The following is a 14,966-nucleotide window of genomic DNA, read 5'->3' as shown; positions in this document are numbered from 1 at the left end:
AAGATGACCAACTCCATTTAGCAAAATTTTCAGTATAGGTAAGAAACTATTTAAACTACTTCCACACAATTGGTACTGTTGAATTTTTTTTTTGTTGATTAATAATTATTTCCAGAGCATCTTAGAATAATAATATTTATGCTTTTTACTGTAGTTAAAGGGTTATTTAACCTTGAAATATTGGAGATATTTCGTCGTTTTTGTCACCAAAATATTGCTGATGGTGTCGCTGATATCTTAAGTCAGCAGTAAAATATCAGTAGCAATGCATCAGGGCTTGCCCTATACTGAAGATTTTTTTGGTGAAACTAAAAAAAGTTTAAATATGTGTTACAAATTTTAATAATTTATTGGGCTAATACAATATTTGTCAATAAAATTTAAAAATCCGATTCAATACACTAACAACAAAAGTTCTTTAGATACCTGCTTGATCGGTAGACAATATCTGAATCTTACAATAATTCTGAATCAAAAGTTTACTACAACTTGGTTGAATTCCATGACTTCACCGCAGTCTGCAGTCTGCATTATTTAAGCACTCACATCCACGAAGGATATTTTCAGGCATCATTTCATTAATGTTTATCACTTCGTGATACCATTTTTCACCATAATGTTTTTGTAATAAAACGCGCACGTCTTTAATTTTTAACGCATTCACTTTGACTCCAAGCTTAAGTTCAGTTCGGTTTATATTCCAGACTTTTTTCCCTGGTCTCAATGATACTCAAACTTGAATTAATTAGGAAACTGTAGTTTAGTTCGCCACTGATAGTTACTGACTTTTGTTTTTTGATCAGAATTAACTTTTTGACTTGTGAAATTTTGAAATGAAGATTTGTTGGGTCTTTAACACAGTTTTGAGATTCTGACTTCCAATCTCGGTTGGTCCAGTCTTTTCCTAAAAGTTTTACTGTCCCATGCTTACTAAACTCTGAATGATAGTCTTCAAGCTGCACAATTGTATGTTTTTCCTTTACACTTCGTTCTATGCCACCAATAATTCTATTACTAGGCATATATGAGTGACCGGTACCAGGAAGCACAAGCTCTACCGTTGTGATTGAAGTTTTAGTCTTATGCTGCCAAGCAATGCACATCGTTAATACAATACTATTCTTGTTTTGGCCTGGACACCCATCAGCTATCAGCCTTAAGGTGTCTTTTACTTCAAAGTAACCAGATTTAGATCTGCACTCAAGTTCTTCAAATACTGCGGAGGCTATTATTTTATTCGAAGATTTTGTTCATTTCGTGTTCGGCCCAAGAGTAAATTGATACATTTTCTTTGTGTAAAGCTTCGGTTACAGTAGAACATCCAGAAACTATCGTCAGATTATAGCAGTATAACTGTCTTGAATAGTACAAACTCTGATCTGCGAGCTTTGACAGAGGCATATTTTTTTGCATGTCGTACGCCATTGTAGCAACATTAGGTTCATCTTTATTCAAAAGGTTAAAAACCCTTTAGCACGAGTAGTGTGAACAGCGTACTCTGATTTAAGTGTTTGCAATATTATTGCCTCATTTTTTTCAACTTCAATTTTTTCTTTGTACTGTATACAGGTTGAACACACATCTGTCGAATGCCTTTTAAAGCTAATGTTGAACCTAGTTACGAATATGTGTCGAAAAACGACTCTTTAACTTTAAATTCATCAACAACTGATTCTTCGTACATCTTCCACATTTTAGAAATATACAGGGTGGAATCAAGATAAATACGAGTACTCCTCGCTCTACTGTAATGTGATTCTGTGCCTTTAAACTGCTTTATAAAATGTATTACAGAATCACTTTTTTCTGATATGTGTTAGCCTTCCTATAACCACCTCGAGTTTCAACAGGGATGAGATATCCGTCTTTTTTAAATCTTGTGAAAACACCTTCTGTGTTTTGTGATTCCCAATACATTAATAAACGTGTCCCTACATATATCTAATATATTTCCTCCCTTTGTTTCAATACAATATTGGTAGATTACGCCTTTAGTATGTCTTGATCCGTCTCCCGGTCTGGTTCTTTTTGGTTGTTCTGTTGTGCAATACTTAAGAATAAAAGCATCTTGGCTGGCTTTTCTCTGTTCAGAATAAAATGCACTATGAAACCTATTTATATTAAACATAATCAGAAGTGCAAGAATCGAAAAACCCAATACAGTATTTCATCGAAAAGAACCAAACTTACTACTGGCATTTGCAGACGATATCGATCTAATGGGTATCACACGATTAAGGATGAAGGAGACTTTCGTGAGGTTCGAGAAGGAAGCAGAGAAGATGGGGCTCCAAATCAACGAAAACAAGACGAAATATATGTATATGAGCCGCAATAACCAAAGCAGAGACAGAATTGGTCAGAACATCACCATCGATGACTTTAACTTTGAGCGCGTTAGAGAATTCAAGTATCTTGGAACAACAATAACTGAAGACAATAATGGATCACAAGAAATAAATAACAGGATACAGGCCGGCAACAGATGTCTTTTTGCCCTCCAAAACCTTATAAAATCAAAACAATTAACAAGACGTACGAAGATACAAGTCTATAAAACAATCATACGACCCGTTGTGATGTAAGGAAGCGAAACGTGGACGATAACAAAGGCAAACGAAGAGACACTACTTGTTTGGGAAATAAGAATCCTAAGGAAGATCTTTGGTCCTGTGCTGGATGAAGCATCAGGACAATATAGGATAAGAACTAACAAAGAGCTCAAAGAAATTTACCCAGACGCCAACATCATAAAAGAAATAAAGTCCAGAAGACTCCAATGGGCGGGACACCTTAGAAGACAATCTGACCAAAGAACAGTAAGACTGGTGAGGGAGGAAGTCCCTGCTGGAAGGAGACTACGCGGACGCCCTCGACTCCGGTAACGAGATAATATAGCAGGAGACCTAAGCGCGATGGGCGTGGAGAATTGGATGGAGGTTGCTCAAGACAGAAAACAGTGGAGGCATGTTGTCGAGTCGGCTAAAACCCACGAAGGGTTGTAACGCCACGGAGTAAGCAAGTAAGTAAGTAAGTAAGTAATCTTCAATAAACTGCGATTTTTCTTCCCTCTGTGGCCACATGAAAGAGCATCAGGTGATCCCTTTGAACTGTACCTAAAACAAACATTGGATTCAAAACCAAATTACAAACTGTTTTATGTCAGGGGAACTTATTTTATTCTAACATAAGTTAAAGAAAAATAAAAATAATGTGAATTGTGAATAGGTTAGGTGTACCTACTAGAAATTGGTCCATTTTCACTCTAATAACTAGGCCTACGCCTAAGTAATATGTAGTAACTTTGAACGAACACGTTATTTAAGTTTATCTATTAGTTTATTCAATGTTAGGTTACGGTTTAATACTAACCTCAAAATCTTCTGTTTGGCTCTTTTCCAATTTGAAGGATTTGGTAGTTTCTTTCTTTCTTTCAACAAAGAAGATTCTTTAACATTAGTTCCTTCCATGTTGTTTCTGCAGGTTTATTACAGTAATATATTTTTCCAGTACGTCTGGATATCCATTATCCATATTATCCAGTACGTCTGGATAGAACTCTGTCTTACCGATACCACTGTCAAGATGTCAAGAAGAAAGTAAGTGCCAGAAATAATATCATCGCAAGCTAACTAATACAAAATGGGGAGCACAACTACACACTCTTCGCACTTCTGCCTTAGCATTATCTTTTTCGGCCGCGGAGTTTGAAGCACGAGTATGGGCAAACTCTGCCCACGCAAATAATGTCGACTTGGCTTTAAATGAAACGGTTCGTATAATATCGGGTTGCCTTAAACCGACACCTATCGAAGAGGTATACCCCATAGCTGGGATTGCTCCACCACCTATCAGAAGGAAGGTCACGTCAGAGGTAGAACGAAAAAAAGCAGGAGACGGACCGAAGATACCCCTTACATGACCACCAAACTCAGCCAAGTAGACTAAGATCTCGGAAGAGCTTTCTGAAAACATCAAGATCCATCCTCGAAGCGCCAGAGACGCGCCGAATACACCTATGGCAAGCGTCAGCTACCACAACACATTTTTCTCCCTCAGAGGAAATGGCTGCTGGACACAATTTACCGTATTCGACTTGGAAAACGCTAAACAGACTAAGAACCGGCGTTTCACGTTGTGCTAGTAACCTGAAGAAATGGGAATACCAGGAGGACGATACCTGCGACTGTAGCGCGGTTCAGACCAGCCGGCATCTACTATCATGCACAGAGATGAAAGAGACCTACACAGAAGAAGACTTAATTTTAGCAAATGACAGGGCCATCTATGTGGTCAACCATTGGAAATATAAAATTTAAAGTTGTTGGTGTTCTGGACAAGAAAATTAGAAAGTAAGTAGAGGAGTATGTCAACTAAAACTGTCACTGTCACGCCAAACTCGTCCGATACATCTAAAGGTGGGAAGTAATAAGTAGAATGTAAATTTATAGGTTTTTATCACTAAATTTTCTACCTCGACTAGTTTCATTTCTTTTTATCTCAAAACTTAATGTGTTTTCCATCTATTGCGCTATTTTGCCGGTTATTAGCGCGCTCATCACTGTATAGTGTCGCATGTAGGGGGGTTGTGCGCCACTGGCGAGAACTGCCGTTCTCTGGGATTATGTTTAATAAATCGTAATTTTTATGTAGAGTTTATTGTTTTTATATTGTCGTAATAATTAAAATAAAAATTAGTGTTTATTCTTACATGATGAAGCAGTATGACATTTAGAATTGCAAAATAAGTTAGACCTTTTACATTTACATAAATTTGAAGAGCATTTTTTTTGTTTTTTCTAATCAAAGAAAACATATTATCTTTAACTCCATCTTTAAAATATAATGCTCTATGGATGCGGATGCGAAACATAGAACTTACTTAATCCCTGGAACGACGCCTACTTGCATTGAAAATGGACTTCTGGAGAAGATCGGCTAGAAAATCAAGCCTTGAAAGAATACAAAATGACCAAATCAGAAACATAATGGGAGTCAAGTCAACCATCATAGACGAAATTCAAAGGAGAGAACTGATCTGGTATTGCCATGTGGAAAGAATGGACGACGACAGACTGCCAAAACAATGGACGCCAAGGGAAATAAGGAAAAGACGAAGGCCAAAACAATCATGGCTAGGCGGCATTCAGAAGACAATGTCGGAAAATAATCTTCACCCTGGCGAATGGAACGACCAACGAAGCTGAAAACTGGGAACCGGAAGGCGAAGAACGCTATAAATAACAGAGATAATAATAATAATAAAAATGAAGAGCATTTTTTATTACAGTAGTATTTTCTAAAGCCTTATCCTCCAAATTTATAATCTGTTGGACTGATTTCTCTTAGGGACAACTGAAAGTCGGGCACATTTAAAAAAAATTCTTTTTGCATTCTTTTACTTGATTACTCGAAAAAGGTGTGTTTATTGTTCCGTTATTCGTCCGTACTCTGTATAAATCGTCAACTTTTTTATCTTGTATGGATACTCTAAAAATTTCGATCTTCTCCTTTGGATTCATCAAATCTGGGAATAGGTATAGTTACAGTTTTTCCGATTGCAAGTGGCCGAAAATGATTGTTCAGTTAATTGAATCATGACATTACCATGAACATGAAGACCATCAATCGTCTTTCCTTTATTTTGTTTTTATATTTTCTGTCTGTGCACAACTCATGCATGTAACTTTACTTTCGAAGCCTTCGTAGTATGCACCAAGTGTGCGGTAAGCGCACACAACATGTACAACCTGATTAGAAATAATTATGCATGTATGTGCGGCAAGAGCTCTCTTTTTGGCAAATACAACACATCACATGTGAAGAACTAATCTCAATTGTTCAACAATTTTCTTCAACCAAATCTACATTTGTCAGTATGGTCATTAGGGTGGATCGAAAAACGCGTTTTTTCTGTTATACAATTCTAATAGCGCGGAAAACTTGCGCATAGACGTCATTATAAAGGGAAAAACAAATTAAAAAAAACATTTCAAAATTTGAAATCGCGCAGAAGGCTTAGAGTTACAAATAAAATCAAAATATTCAGTGGCAGAAAAATGCGTTCCTTTGAACTACTGGATCAAGGATTTTCTTGATATTTTCCGGTAGATGTCTGGTTGTTTTAACTACCTTCAAAATATGCCTCGGTCCATCTTTCACAGTGTAGTTTTTCTTATATCAAACCAAACAGGTGCATATGTCTTCACTATGTAATTTGCAAGAGTCTGTAACTCAATTCTTGGAGTAGTTTGGGAGACATACAATCTTAAAACCCGGTTAGCACAGGTTAGCCAACGAGAGTGACTGATGCGTCCAGGATTCTTAGCAGCCAATTCTGGATTACAGATTCCTGTGTTGACCGCTCTGACAATGTCTAGGAGATACTGCTGATCTTTACTCAGATCGGTTTTAGTGATATCAATGACTTCTTCTGATTGGATCGGCTCAAAATCTACAACAGGGAGTTTCTCACAGCCAGGGAGTTCTTTTCCAATTGGACCGCTGAATGAAACTGGTCCTGTTGTCGTTCCATCCAAGTGATCAAACAAATGCCTATAAGGTATCTCGTTGAAATGTAGCAAGCAGATAAACCATTGTAAAGGACGGCGACACTTAACTTCAATGTTATGTACAACACCGCTTTTCCATCCAGTGTTTGTGACTGTTCCATCACTTCCGATGGCCTCTACTGCACTTATATCAAATTCCTTTCTTTCTAAGTGTTCGTAAATACTGTGTGCAATTTCATTGGCGGTCCCTTTCTTTGGTGTGACATGTGTGCGAGTTCCACTACGCGTGGGCGAGTCCACTCGGTGCCGGCGAAGGGGAGTAAGCGTTATTCTTTTGCGCGAATACAGTTAAGGAATATCAGGTCTGAAAGTATTTTTTATGGATTAGGAAAACAATTTTGAATGGTTTTCACACTATTACAAATTTAAAATACAAATGGTATGGTTTTGGAATATGTCTAAAAATCGTCAAAAATAATGCCATATCGTTATTTTACGAAACAACCCGCAACTTTAGGCTTTTTGCGCGAATTCAGATAAACGGGAACAGGTCTAATTATTTTTTGTATGCATTAAGGACACTCTTGACAACACTTTTTTCACTATTAGAACGAAAACAGACTTTTTTTTGTAATTTTACGTGTTTTTGAAAATTACCGGTATTTTGTCTTTTTTTGTAACTTTAGGCCTTCTGCGCGATTTCAAATTTGAAAAAAAATGTTTTTATTATTTTTCCCTTTATAATGACGTCTATGCGCAAGTTTTCCGTGCTATTAGAATTGTATAACAGAAAAAACCCGTTTTTCGATCCACCCTAATGGTCATCCTTAGTTTTTTCTCCGATTGAAGTGTCATTTCATATCTTTGAGCTAACAATTCATATAATTAGCCAAACCAAATTACATGCAAATAATAATGTTAGTTAAAAATTTAAATATACTGATGTGATCTTGATTTTTGATATGAGATAATATTCTTATATGTCACTTAATTTAATCAATGTATTAATACTAATCTAATTAATTAACCAGATCACATATCAATATGTTTTCAATCTCAGGGCGAATTATAAATTAATTACTTACTTTCGTGGCTTCTAAATATTTCTTAATGGTTCCTAATCGGGATAGAAAAGAAAAGAGTAAAAAAAATACACATATGGGTTACAATTATAATCAAAATATTTTTTATTTTATTTAAAAGGCAATCAATGCTTAATATTTGCTATTTCTTATTATTCTTAAACATAACATTTACAAATGGGAATCTTATTTCCTTTTGGTTTTCAATTGAAAGTTTTTATTAACATTTAACTATTAGGAGTTATTAGGAACAACTCTATTCAAGTTTGATGAAGCTTTTCTGATATAATTGATTATGTTATTCAATTTTTTTATGTGGAATTTAATACGAAAAACCCATACATTCATGTCCAAACAAATGAGACTGACCTTTTCCTGGTGAACTGAAAATGTCCTCACACAAAACCCGTTCCTGCTATCCTTGGCTGCGATCAAACCTCGTCCTGGCTTCCAGTAATGTACTCCTTTGAAAAACTAGCTCGAATAGCTCTCGTTTCTGCTTCGGTCGTGATGCTGTGTTCTACCTTTTTCGAAACTGCTATCAGCTACCGGGACACTCTTGGCTCAAGGAGGTTCTTTTACTCTTGACCTGGCCTACTTCTCGTTCCACGATAGATACTCCACACTCACGGAACTACCGGCTTTCTCACTCTCCGTACACTACCGTCTACTACTCGACTTCACTTCTCCACAGCTCAAAACATTCTGATCTCACTTTGTCATTCATTCACCTACTTTTTAAATATCCCTTCCAGATTCACAAATCAATCTTCCACCACCAACTCTCATTCGTAATATTCCTCAAAACCAATTTTTAATCTTTCTAAATATGCTTAATGGATTTCAAAAGAAAATATTTAATTCCCATTCTAAAATACTTTCTAACTATTTACAAATTTTAATGACCTATTCTCTCTTTCAAATGAGTCTTATTTAGCATAGGCTAATGATCGAAACCTTCCGCGAAAAACGATAATGAACTATCATCTATTTCACTGAGTTTTATTTAGCATAGGCTAATGATCGACCTTCCGAGAAGAACGATAATGGTACGCGTCATTCACTTTGTTTATCTAAGCACATTGTTCCGAGTTTCGTACGCTTATTCTAATAACTTCTTAAAATTAAATATAACAATTTGTTGTATACAGGGTGTTCTAAATTTATATGCCCGTGGTTGAGAAAATTGAAAATATTTTATATTAAATTGAATTTTGTTTATAATTATCAAATTTTAATTTTTATATCAAATAGAAATATAACAATACATTGCTAGTACTAGGTACTAATACACTTTAGAAGACCAAAAATAATAATTTTTTTAAGAATTCTTTTCTCAGAACCTTTATTAAAAATGAACATAAAACATTTTACGTATTAATATTTAACTCTTAGAGAGTAGAGAAATATATCTTTTTTCATTTATGCACGTACGCTAATATTCTAGAGGGCGCAAAAGTCGAGGCCTCGAAAAATGAAACAAAAAAATCGTACTGCATTTGAAAGAGGAAGCTTTTTATGTGACAATTTACCACAAATTGACGGAAAAATAAAAAATAAATATTGTTTATCCATGAAAAACTGAAGAAAAACGGGCGATTTTTTCACAATTTTTTTTTCAAATTTCCGTAAAATCTTTTTTTTGCGGAATTTTTCACTAAAGGTGGTAAATTGTCGCGTAAGAAAGCTTCCTTTTTCTAATGCCGTACGATTTTTCTACCTCAAAGATCCCAATCCTGAGATTAACTGTCCGCCATCGGAACTACTTTTTTTTGAGGCCTCGACTTTGACGCCCTCTACAATATTAGTGTACGTACGTAGTCTACAATATAAATGAATATAAATATATTTTTTGTATTCTCTAAGAGTTGAATATTAATACGTAAAATGTTTTATGTTCATTTTTAAGAAAGGTTCTGAGAAAAAAAAATCTTGAAAAAATGCTTATTTTTGGTCGTCTAAAGTGTACTATAAATATATGCCTGTAATAAAGTAGTTACTAAGTATAATATTAAGTTTAGGTTGAAACTTTTTTATGAACTTTTTTAGCGTTCTAGGCAAAGCAACAGGAAGTCACGTATTACACGGTGTAGTGCACATTATAGTAAAACAATTGATTTAATCAACACAAAGTGATCAAAGGCGCATTATAAAATATTATTGAAATTGATACTTAAGAGAATCTAAAATTCCAGCACTTAAAGAAACTTGCCACTCACTAATATCATCAGTATCATTTTGCTTCTCACCAGACGAATTCATTCTTCCTCTGTCCGAAGAACCTTTTTATCGAATCTGGAAGTGTACAGTACACTACAGATCGACGTTTGACCGAGTATATTAGTCGCTCCTAGGATCGCCTAGGCCCAGGGATTCTCAATCGGTGGTACATGTACCACTGGTGGTACATATAATTATATGCGGTGATACACAAAATACAAAAACACAGCCAAAGTCCAGCATAATTGTATTTAATTAGATTACCTAGCTAGATAAGTATTTCAGTTAGGTGGTACCAAAAATAATTTAAAAGAATTTTGTGGTACATGACTCAAAAAGTTTGAGAACCACTGGTCTAGGCAGTGCCCGAAAAAGGTTATTTTATTTCGACGTTTGAGTCAAAAGTCAGACACTTCTAGGTTTAACGAAAAGCGCTTTAATCAAAGGCAAAAAATTTAATTTATTCCGGATCTCTGCGGAAACTGTGGTGCGATACACTAACTCTCATATAAATTTTCTGTAAATTTTGTAGCGCGGTGTTTTAAATAATAGCTTAATTGGACCCATCCTTCCGCACCGACTAACCGGCGAATCTATTGTAGATATTATCCAATGTCATCCTCCCATGCTTCTTAAAAACTAAATGGTTTAAAGAACAGTAATAAAGATTTCGTACATTTCGTTTTCCAATTTTTATGGGTCGTATTTACCTAGATGTTACGGCACTGGTAGGTTGAGGTAGTTTGTCTGATTAAACAGAAATCTAGTGCGCTAATTTAGAGCAAACAAATTCAGATACGACCTCTACAACCAATATTCTGTATAAATGAAAGCTGCAACGGAACAAAGCCGAGCTTTATGTTTTCCGATATCGATTGCCAACGTACACAAGGCGAAGTTTTGCACTGCAGGTGACAATCGAGTATATTTCTAAAACAAAAGCATATGAGATTGAAGGTTGAAAGTGAGAGAACTACTAGGAAAACTCTTCACTTCTATTATTGACTTCTTGAACTTTCCTATACTATCCTCATCTTCGTCCTGTCAAACATTATCGAAGATAAATTTATCGCTTTTCAAAATATTCTTTATTCAGATCAATACATGCTCGATGATACAGTTTGACAGTGTATATCAACTTGGAAATAATCTGTCTAATTTAAATGACGAATTTTTCACATGTGTTTTAATATTTTTGATCTATCTATCTATCTGCATGGTTACTTATGGGCTAACAATGTATGGTTCCGTGTAATGCGGACGTGTATTTTGTGAGCTCCGTAGTGAAATGTTTTAAAACATGGTAAAAAAAGGAAAATAAATGTATACAAGTGCATCAGTGGATGAGCATCTAAACTGTAAGACATAATATCTTTTTAATTTTTATCTACAACTAATATTTTGAAAATGGACTATTAGAAAAACTAAAGCAAAACACATACTTAACATAGTTGTTATTTTGGCAACAACCGCAAAAACCTCAATCGAACCGTAAACATTCATTAAATATTATAAAGCGGTCCATGGACGAAAACATGTCACAGCCAACCAATGCCGAAATATTAGACGAAATTAAGAAAATAAGAAATTTGGTAGAAGCAAGTGAAGTTCGAATATTATTAAAGATAGAAGAAAAGTTAAATAAAGAAATTAAAACATTAGAAAAAGAAAACTTAATATTAAAAGAGAAAGTAGAGCTATTAGAAAGACAAAATAAAAAAAATAATATTGTAATATTCGGTATTAAACAAAATATACCAGATGTATCAGTGGATAGTGTTTGTACTAAATTAAATAATTTGTTGAATTTACAATTGGAAGTCGATCATATTAATAACGTTTATAGTCTGGGAAAGTCACCAGAAGCACCGATAAAAGTAGAATTTATATCTAACATCAATAAAACAAAAATTCTCAGAAATTGTTCTAAATTGAAGGGTTCACACCTTATAATATCACATGATCAAACAACAGCTCAGCGAGAAACATATGCAATACTTAGCAGACATCTAAAAAGATTAAAAAATTCATCGAATAAGTGCTACATTAAAGGTGAAAAACTGTTTGTTGATAGCACAGTATTTACTGCTCCAGACATATTAGAAATTGAAGAAATTGAAGCGACAAAGAATCAAATACAGGCAAACAGCGCTCCCAACACCCCCAAAAGAGGCACAACCGAAAAATCGTCAGTTGCAGATATAGATTCGTACAATAAAAACACACATATTAACGAAAAAGTACCAAAACCAACAAATCCGACATCAAAGGCTAGTGAAATAAAATCCAGAACACGTTTTGGATCCACAAATAAAAAATAGTGGGTACTTGCTCTCAATAGGATAGTTGTTAGATGTAAATTTATAGTGTTGTAAACTGTTTATTTGTTAGTATAGAAGTAATATTCTTATTGATTTACGGTACACATAATTAGTGATAATATTAATAACAATGGATCAATATATTCGGGAGTTTGAAATATACTCATTACCAACTTACACTCTGGACACACCAGAAGAATGTTCACAGATTTTAGAAATAAATAAAAACAATCAAAATTTAAAAATTTTGCATATGAATATTCGCAGTATAAACAAAAATCTAGATGAATTTTTAATAACATTAAATAAAATTAATTCTGATATTGACTGTATAATCTTAAGTGAAACATGGGAAATAATTGATATAAATGTATTTGATGTTCCGGGATATGATGTCGTATATAGTGAGAGCCATTACAATCAAAACGATGGTGTTGTTATATACATAAAAACATCTTTAAAGTACAAATTTGAAATACTTCCTTTTTATAATAATATAAATTTGTTGCAAATTCAGATAAAACTAGAAAATCGTCAATTAATTAAAGTGACTGCTTTGTACAGATCACCCAGTACTAACTTAAATGATTTTAATCACAGTTTGTATGAGTTTCTAGAAAAGACTGAGACTGATTCAGATGAGTATGCTGTATTTGTGGGAGATATAAACATTGACTTGTTGCAGCCTGATGATAACTACACTGCCGAGTACTTAAATATTTTAAGTGAGTTTGGCTATATCTCAACAATAAATGAACCTACTAGGGTTCAGGCCAGCAGCAAGTCATGTTTAGATCATATTTTTTTGAAAACAGAAGTTAACAATTTGGACTATGTTTTGCCACTAGTCTTGAAATCTTCAGTTACTGATCATTATATAACAATTCTACAATTAGTAACTGGTGGAAGCATACAAAAAAACGCTCGAAAATTCAGAAATATTATTAATACAACAAAGTTAACTTATACATTTCAAAATACTAAATGGGATTCAATATATCCTTTACAGGACCCAGAAGTTGCGACGAATACATTTATGAGAATCTTGAAACATAACCTGGAAGCGTGTAGTGAGAAAAAACAGCTAAGAAGGAAACGTGATAAAATCGCTCCTTGGATAACAAGCGCACTGCTAATTTCTGTAAATAAAAAAAATAAAATGTATACTGAACTTCATAACGACCCAAATAACATTATTCTAAAAAACAGATACAAAATATACAGAAATAAATTAACTTCGCTAATACAAAAAGCAAAATTTCGATATTACCAACAGCAAATTGAGAGCAACGAAGGCAACTGTCAAAGTCTATGGAAAGTGGTACAACAAATTACTAAGACGAAAAAACGAGATGAAGGAATTGACAGTATAAAGCAAGCAAACACAAACAAATTATTAAGCGAAAAGTTGGATATTACTAATGAATTCAATAAACATTTTAGTGAAATCGGTAAAAAACTGGCAACTAAAATACATCAAGATCATGAATACATTTCTAACAGACATACTGTCTCTAATTCTTTTGTATTTGCACCGATTACAAGTGATGAAATAAAAAATATAATATTCGGATTAAAAAATGGTAAAGCAGTCGGTATTGACAATATAAAAGCAGAAACAATTAAAAGTATTTCTGATTATATCACTGAACCTTTGACCTACATACTGAATAAATGTGTGGACAGTTCTATTTATCCTTCAGCTTTTAAGCATGCTATTGTGACTCCAGTATATAAAAAAGGAAACTCGACTGATATGAATAACTATCGACCTATATCTCTCATTACCCACATTTCAAAAATATTTGAAAATGTAATCAAAACTAGATTAGTATCTTACCTAGGAAAGTACAAAATACTTTCAGAAAAACAATTTGGTTTTAGGGAAAATACATCCACACAAGACGCCATTCTTTCACTAACCTCAAAAATAAATAAATCTCTTAATGAAAGTAAGCCGTGTTTGTGCATATTTATAGATCTATCAAAAGCTTTTGACACAGTTAGTCATCATTTACTTTTGAAAGCTATGGAAGATATTGGTATACGAAATAAATCACTAAAACTGTTTGATAGTTATCTAACTAACAGACAACAAACTGTAAAAATAAGCGATGTAGAGAGTAGTCCACGTATTATTGATTATGGAGTTCCACAAGGTTCAATACTTGGACCTATCCTGTTTAATATATATATATATATATATATATATATATATATATATATATATATATATATATATATATATATAATGGTTTATTTTCATTGGAATCTACTGGAAGCATTATCGGCTTTGCAGATGACACCGTAATATTCTATAATGCTACCAATTGGGAAGAACTAAAACATACAGCTGAAATTGACTTTCTAAAAATTAAAAAATGGTTGGACTATAAATTATTAACAGTCAACCTAAGTAAAACCAATTATCTACCATTTAGTTGCTATTCTTCGGGTGCTCCTCAATTTAACCACTTATATGTATTACACAATCAATGTCCATTGCACCTGAAAAGAAAATGAAATATTTAGGGATTATTATAGACCCCCACATGAAATGGGATCTACATATAAAGTATTTAATAAATAAATTAAGAATAATACTGTACAAATTTAGAAAACTAAAACAACTGGTACCTACCAATCACTTGAAAACTTTATATTTTGCATTGGTTGAAACTCATCTGCGATACGGAATTTTAGTATGGGGTTCAACTTATAAAACACATATCACCTCCCTAGAAATTATGCAAAGAAAATTTCTTAAATTAATCTTGTCCAGAAGTACAGTGTATGCATCTGATAGTCTATATACTGAAATGAAAATTTTG

The 14,966-nt window shown here is 33.8% G+C and overlaps 1 protein-coding gene across 2 annotated transcripts in view; it reads left to right on the top strand.

Moving 5' to 3' along the window:
* The window catches only part of LOC114333236 (regulator of G-protein signaling 9), a 578,543-nt gene that overhangs the window by 177,139 nt on the left and 386,438 nt on the right, over nucleotides 1-14,966 (top strand). The window lies entirely within an intron of this gene.

This window comes from Diabrotica virgifera, chromosome 3 (genome assembly GCF_917563875.1).
Source record: "Diabrotica virgifera virgifera chromosome 3, PGI_DIABVI_V3a".
Taxonomy (NCBI): domain Eukaryota; kingdom Metazoa; phylum Arthropoda; class Insecta; order Coleoptera; family Chrysomelidae; genus Diabrotica; species Diabrotica virgifera.
Note: the sequence above shows the minus strand (reverse complement) of the source record. Positions and strands in the feature narration are given on the sequence as shown.